Genomic DNA, 8,063 nt, shown 5'->3' on the forward strand with positions numbered 1-8,063 from the left:
CCAAAACTGTTCTCTTCTCCATCTTTTCAACTTTATTTTTTGTCAGTTGTGAGGCTTGAACTCAGGGCCTGGCAGTTGCTGTCTTTGAGCTCTTTTTGTTCAAGATTAGCACTCTACTACTTTGAGCCAAAGCACCACTTCTGTTTTTCGGGTCAGTAATTGGAAATAAGAGACTAGTGGACTTATCTGCTGGGACTGGCTTTGAACCACCAAGATCCTCAGATCTCAGCTTCCTAAATAGCTAGGATTATAGGCTTAAGCACCAGTATCCAGAGAAGAATTGCCTTTAATTTCTTTTGCTTTTAATTGTTTAATTTGTATTTGTGTGTTTGTGTGTGTATTTGTGTGTCAGGCCTGGCGCTTGACCTCAGGCCACAACTAATCTGGCTTTTGGAGGCTAATTGAAGGTAAGAGTCTCATGGACTTTCTTGCATGAGTTGGCATTGAACCTTGAGCCACTGGCCCCCATTTTTTAAAATTAGTGTATATAGAGTTGGATCTAATGATTATATTTCCAAAGACAAAAGCAGCCAGATGTTGGTTGCTCATGCCTGTAATCCTAGCAACTCAGGAGGCTGAGATCTGAGGATGTGGTTCAAGGCCAGGCTGGGTAGGAAAAATCTGTGACTCTTTTTTTTTTTTTTTTTTTTTTGCCAGTCCTGGGCTTGAGCTCAGGGCCTGAGCACTGTCCTTGGACTTTCTCAAGGTTAGAGCTCTAACACTTGAGCCACAGCACCACTTCTGGCTTTTTTCTATGTATGTGGTACTGAGGAATCGAACCCGGGTCTTTGTGCATGCTAGGCAAGCACTCTACCACTAGGCCAAACTCCCAGCCCTAAAATCTCTGACTCTTAAACCCAACTCACCTCCAGAAAACCAGAAGCCAAGATGTGGCTCAAGAGGTAGAATGACAGACAGGCTTGAATGCCCAAGCTCAGGGACAATTCCAAAGTCCTGAGTTCAATCCCCAGAACTGACCAAAAAAATAGACAGCTGGACTGGGAGTTTGGCGTAGTGGAAGAGTGCTTGCCCAGCATGCATGAAGACCCAGGTTCGATCCCTTGGTACCACATACATAGAAAAAGCCAGAAGTGGTGCTGTGGCTCAAGTGGTAGAGATCTTAGCATTGAGAAAGTTCAAATTAAAGCTCCACAACTGGGGGAAAAAAAAATACAGCCCGGTGCTGGGGGCTCATGCCTGTAATCCTATTCAGGAGGTTGAGATCTGATAATCAAAGTTCAAAGAAAGCCTGGGCAGAAAAGTTACCATGAGACTTATTTATTCATTTATTACAATTCCTGGGGTTTGAACTCAGGGCCTGGGTACTGCCCTTGGGCTTTCTCAAGACTAGTGCTCTACTCTTTTTTGTTGTTGTTGTTTGGTTGTGGGGCTTGAACTCTGGAATTGGGTGCCATCCCTGAGCTCTTCAGCTCAAGGGTAGCACCCTACCCCTTGGCCTGGGCATTGTCCTTGAGCTCTTCAGCTCAAGATTACCAATCTACTCCTTAAACCACAATGCCACTTCCAGTATTTCTGGTGATTAGTTGGAGATAAGAATCTCACAGGGGGCCTGGAGTTTGGCCTAGTGGTTAAAGTGCTTGCCTAGCATGCACGAAGACCCAGGTTCGATTCCACGGTACCACATACAATACATAGAAAAAAGCTGGAAGTGGTGCTGAGGCTCAAGTGGTAGAGCTCTAGCCTTGAGAAAGTCCAAGGACAGTGCTCAGGCCCTGAGCTCAAGCCCAGGACTGGCAAAAAAAAAAAAAAAAAAAAAGAATCTCACAGATGGGGGCCGGGAGTTTGGCCTAGTGGTAGAGTGCTTGCCTTGCATGCATGAAGACCCGGGTTCGATTCCTCGGTACCACATACATAGAAAAAAAAGCTGGAAGTGGTGCTGAAGCTCAAGGGGTAGAGCTCTAGTCTTGAGAAAGTCCAAGGTCAGTGTTCAGGCCCTGAGCTGAAACCCAGGACTGGCAAAAAAAAAAAAAAAAAAAAAAAAAAAATTTCACAGACTTTTTAGTGCCTGGGCTGGCTTTGAATCATGATCCTCAGTTCTCAGTCTCCTGTGTAGTTAAGATTACGGGCATGAGTCACCCTGCCCTCCTAGTGCTCTCCTCTTGAGCCACAGCACCAGTTCCAGCTTGTTTCTGTATATATGGTACTAAGGAATTGAACCCAGGACTTCATGCATGCTAGCCAAGCACTCTACCATTAGGCCACACTCTAGCTCCTCCCACCACACCCCCTACTCTTTTCTCCAATTAACCACCAGAACACTGGAAGTGACACTGTGACTCAAACTGGTAGAGAGCACTAACCTTGAATGAAAAAGCTCTGGGACAGGCCATGTGCAGTGGCTCACAGCTGTAATCCTAGCTACTCAGGAGGCTGAGAACTGAGGATCAAGCTTCAAAGCCAGCCCAGACACAAAAGGACCTGAGAGTCTTATCTCCATTTAATCACTAAAAAAATGGGAAGTAGGGCTGAGGTTCAAGGGATAGGGCTATAGCCTTGAGAAGAAGAGCTCAGAGACAACTCCCAGACCCTGGAGTAGGGCAGTAACCTTGAGCTGAAGAGTTAAGGACAGGGCTCAGGCCCAGAGTTCAAGCCCCATGACTCCCCTCCCTCCCCACACACACAAAAGAAAAAGCCCTGGTATAGCACCCAAGCCTTGTGTTCAAGCCCCACAACTGACCCCCCACATTTTTGGGGGGAGGGGAATATAGATATATTTTAAACTTTATACCTATATAAAGTATTATACACACATACCCACCTAAAATACACATTATATGTGTATATTGTATACATATGCATACATGTACATGCCCATGCACACTCACACAAACACACACAATATAGAAAAAACTAAGGAAGGGCCTGGAGCATGGCCTAGTGGTAGAGTACTTACCTAGCATGCATGAAGCCCTGGATCCAATTCCTCAGTACCATATATACAGAAACAAGCTGGAAATGGTGCTGTGGCTCAAGAGGAGAGCACTAGTATGGCAGGGTGGCTCACACCTGTAATCTTAACTACACAGGAGACTGAGATCTGAGGATCATGGTTCAAAGCCAGCCTTGAGCTGAAGAACTCAGGACAGTGCCCAGGCCAAGTACAAGCCCCATGAACCCCCCTACCCCCCCCACCCCGACACACACACACACACACACACACAATTCCAGATAGTGGATACTAGGGACTGACCAAAAAAAAAAAAAAAAGCTAAGGGAGAGGCCTTGAGTTCAAGTTCTAGCACACACACACAAATCTAACATGTGAAAATATTATGAATGATGACATGCAGAGATATTAATATATTTCTGTATATAAAGAGGAACTTTATGAAACTCAAAAGTTTACATAATTATCCTCTCACCTTTTTTTGTGCCAGTGGACGCGGGTAATTGAACTTAGAATTAATTGGAAATAAGTCCCACTGATATAATATATAAGCACTCTACCATCAAGCTGTACGCCCAGGCCTAAACTTCAAATGTTGATCAGATCTTATGAAAGTACCTCAGCAATCAGAACCTTGGGTACTAAAATTAGTAGAACACAACTTGCACAGCTACTCTTTTTCTATTATGATAACCTGTAAGTAAGGGCGCCGGGACCAACGATCACCAGCTGCCCAGGTACCAAAAAATTATGCCTCCGAAATCTCTTGATGTCGATTCCGCACGCAGAGCAATCAAGTTGCCCTACGTGTGCCACTCACGGCAGAAGCCCTTTTTGCTCGAACGCCTTAAAAAGACAGGTGGCAGTGCCGTTCAAACCATATTTCAGTACAGGTGAGAAGATAAGTCCGAATTCTACACTGTCCAAATTAAGTAAGGAGCCCCAGAATCTTCTGTGCCGCAGGAAAGCGCTAAAGAGAATTACTATACTTTCAATTTTTATATATAGGCAAAAGTAAGTACGCGAGTGCATATGCAAATACAAGCAGTGCTTGCTGGGAAGGGGCTGGCGGTCCGTGGAGCTGGAGGTTGGCGGAGCAGTTGCTGGATCCCAGCCGCTGGGAGCCTCCGACTTTAGGTCCTTCCCCCAGGTTAATTGAAGGCGCTGTGGAAAGATCCGTTGCGAGAAGTCCGGTTCTTGGAAACTATGGGCAAACACGAATCCCAGGCGATCAAAACCGAAAATGATTAAAATGTGTGCCACTCATCGCCATCCTGAACCGGCCGCCCAAGACAAGAATCCAGGTGAAAACTGGAAGCAACTGACATCAGGCAAAATGTCAGGATGCGCTTAAGATGTGACCGTACCTCACACTACTCATACGGAGCACTCAAGGTGTGCACCATCGTTGGAAAGCCAGTGTTATTTTCGTGTGTGTGTGTGTGTGTGTGTGTGTGTGTGTGTGTGTGTGGCTTGAACACACTGTCTCTGAGCTTTTTCAGTCAAATGCTAGCACTCTACCATGTAAGCTCCATCTCCGGCTTTTTAGTAAGCTTATTAAAGAATATCATAAACTTTACTGCTCCACCTGGCTTCAAAGCCTGATTCTCAGATCTCAGCCTCCTGTGTAGCTAGAGATTACAGGTATGAGCTACTGGTTGTACTCTGCTTCCAGGACTTTTTTTTTTTTTTTTTTGCCAGTCCCAGGACTGGAATTCAGGGACTGAGCACTGTCCGTGGGCTTTCTCAAGGCTAGAGCTCTACCACTTGAGCCACTGCACCATCTCCAGCTTTTCCTGTGTATGTGGTACTCAGGAAGAGAACCTGGGTCTTCATGCATGCTAGGCAAGCACTCTACCACTAGGCCAAACTCCTGGCCCCTCGGTGCTATTTTCTGTAGTTAGGTATTTTTTTTTCTTTTTCTTTTTTTCTTTTTTTTTCTTTTTGCCAGTCCTGGGCTTAAGCTCAGGGCCTGAGCACTGTCCTTGGATTTTTCTCAAGGCTAGAGCTCTACACTTGAGCCTCAACACCACTTCCGGCTTTTTCTAAGTATGTGGTGCCAAGGAATCGAACCTGGGTCTTCGTGCATGCTAGGCAAGCATTCTTCCACTAGGCCAAACTCCCGGCCCTGTAGTTATGTATTTTCATGGCAAAAAGATCAAAGAACATTTATTAATGATTACCTCTGGGAAAGAAGGAGGGTAGCAGAATGAAGGCAATGACACAGGAATTTTTTTTTTTCCTTGACAGTCCTGGGGCTGAAACTCAGGGTCTGGGCACTGTCCTTGGGCTTTCTCAAGGAGAGTATTCTACTTCTTGAGCCACAGCACCACTTAGGGCTTTTTGTGTGTGTATGCAGTACTGAGGAATTGAACCCAGGGCTTCCTGCATGCTAGGCAAGCACTCTACCACTAGGCCACACTCCTAGCCTGACCAGAATTTTTTTTTTCTTTATTGTTGGTGTAATGTATAGAGGGGGTTATAGTTACATTTGCCAGGTAGTAGGTGCATTACTTCTCACACATTGATACCCCTTCTCATGTTTTTGTCCCCATTTCCCTCCCCCTACCCCATTTTTGTTGTTGTTGGTATTGGTCATGGGACTTGAACTCTGGGTTTGGGCATTGTCCCTGAGTCTTCAGCTTAAGGTTACTGCCCTACCCATAGAGCCACAACCCTACTTCCTGTTTTCTAGTGATTAATTGGAGTTAACTGTCTCTTGTTCTTTAATGCCTGGAATGGCTTTGAACGGAGATCCTCAGATCTCAGCCTCCTGAGTAGTTAGGATTACAGGCTTGAGCCTCTGCGCCCAGCTAGGTTTTTCTGTTTATGTGGTACCGAGGACTCAAATGCCCGGTAAGCACTCTATAACTAAGACACATTCCTAGACTTTTTTTTTTGCCAGTCCTGAGACTTGAACTATGGACCTAGGTGCAGTCCCTGAGATTCTTTTTTTCATGGACAGTACTGTACCACTTTGAGCCATAGTGCGACTTCCAGTTTTTGAGTAGTTAATTGGAGATAAGAGATTCACAGCTGTCAGTGGCTCACACCAGTAATCTTAGCTACTCAGGAGCCTGAGATCTGAGGATCCTGGTTCAAAGCCAGCCATAGGAACTAAAGTTCCTGAGACTCTTATCTCCAATTAACCACTAGAAAATGGGAAGTGGGGCTGTGGCTCAAGGGGTAGGGTGGTAGCCTTGAGCTGAAGAGCTCAGAGACAAAGCCCAGGCCCAGAGTTCAAGCCCCATGACCCACAAAAAAAAAACAAAGTCTCACAGATTTTCCTGCCAGGGCTACCTTCAAACCATGATCCTCAGATCTCAGCATCCTGTAGCTAGGATTATATATATGAGTACCAGTACCCAGCAGGTTGTGTGTGTGTGTGTGTGTGTGTGTTTTGTGCCAATAGTGAGGCTTGAACTCAAGGCCCTGTGCTCTTGTTCAGCTTTTGTTGTTGTTGTTGTTGTTGTTTGTCTTTTCTTTTTTGGTGCTGGGGATCGAACCAAGGACGTAGCACTTGCTAGGCAAGCGCTTTGCCACTGAGCTACATCCCAGCCCTTGTTCAGCATTTTTGTTCATGGCTGGTGCTCTAACACTCGAGCTATACTTCCACTTCTGTCTTTTTGCTGAAGGTAAGAGTCAGCAAGGTACTGATGACTCATGCCTGGAGGTTGAAATCTGAGGACTGTGGTTTGAAGCCAGCCCAGGAAGGAAAGTCTGTGACTCTTATCTCCAATAAGCTACAAAAAAGCTGGAAGTGGAAGTATGGGTCTGGTGGTAGAGTGTTAGCCATGAACAGAAGAAGCTCAGGGACAGTACTGAGGCCCTAAATTTAAGTCATGGCACAAAAAGAAAAACAACAAATATAAGAGTCTTGAGGATTTGTTTGCCTGGTCTGACTTTAAGCCAGATTCTCAGTCTCTGCATCCTAAAGTAGCTATGATCAGAGGAGCAAGCCACCAGTGCCCAACTGTGTACAAACATTTTAAAACAAAACAAAAAATAGATTAATATAATTTGCTTTCTTTTCTTTCTCTCTTTTTTTTTTTGTCAGTAGTGGGCTTGAGCTCAGGGCCTGAACACTGTCTTTGAACTTTCTCAAGGGTAGCGCTCTGGAAGCGGCACTGTGGCTCCAGGGATAGGGAAGTATCTTGAACTGAAGAGCTCAGGGACAGCATCCAGGCCCAGAGTTCAAGTCCCACAGCCAACAAAAACAAACAAACAAAAAAACAGGATAGTGCTTACCACTTGAGCTTCGGCACTACTTCTGGCTTTATTCTGTGTATATGGTAGTGACAAATCAAACCCAGGGCTTGGTGCATGCTAGATAATCACTCTACCACTATGTCACACTCCTGGCCCCCAATATGCTTTCTTTAACATACTTTTGAGGAAGTTTGCAACTCCCTGTAGCTCAGGTGGTAGAGCCTTGAATGAAAAAGCTAAGGGGCAGTGTCCAGGTCCTGAATTCAAGCCCCAGTGTTCAAAAGAGCAAAACCTACCCAAAAAAGGGCAATCTACAGTTCCAGCTCTTCCAGATTCCTGCTGCCAGCCACTGTTGCCCTTCATGCATTCTTTTGTGTATGTGTGTTCTCTCTCTCTCTTTTTTTTTTTAATTATTGAAACCTCTAGAAGCCAGGTGTGGTGGCTCAGATCTCAGGAGGCTGAGATCTGAGGATCAAGGTTAAAAGCCAGCCTGGGCACAAAAGGACCTGAGACTCTCATCTCCAATTAACCTCTAGAAAATGGGAAGTGGGACTGGACTCAAGGGTAGGTGGTAGCCTTGAGCTGAAGAGCACAGGGACAGCGCCCCGGCTGAGTACAAGCCCCCCCATAACCCACAAAATAAATAAATTAATTAATTAATTAAAAAAAAACTCCAGATACTGGATCTGAAAGTGGTTTACATGCCTAGGGTGAAAATATAGTTGTCGCCACCAAGCACTAAATGGATGAAAACACTGAAAAACAAAACATACTGGTTTACATCACAGGCTCAGAATTTAGTGAGAATTCTCAGTTCAAGCTGAGGCTTAGCTAGAACACTGTCATTTTTCTTTTGGTTCCTCCAAATGACATATCAGAAGGGACTTGACAATTTCTGGCAGCTCAATTGTTACACAGTTGCAAATTTACAAGTATGACTGGCCTC

General features: G+C 45.2%; 1 non-coding gene across 1 annotated transcript; it reads right to left on the bottom strand.

Moving 5' to 3' along the window:
• Positions 1-3,610: 3,610 nt before the first annotated feature.
• LOC150062219 (U11 spliceosomal RNA) lies at positions 3,611-3,744 on the bottom strand. Its single transcript, XR_016536068.1, has one exon. It is a non-coding gene; the product is annotated as a U11 spliceosomal RNA (small nuclear RNA).
• Positions 3,745-8,063: the final 4,319 nt, after the last annotated feature.

The sequence above is a fragment of the Megascapheus bottae genome, chromosome 6 (genome assembly GCF_031878675.1).
Source record: "Megascapheus bottae isolate mThoBot1 chromosome 6, mThoBot2.hap1, whole genome shotgun sequence".
In the NCBI taxonomy this organism is placed as follows: Eukaryota; Metazoa; Chordata; class Mammalia; order Rodentia; family Geomyidae; genus Megascapheus; species Megascapheus bottae.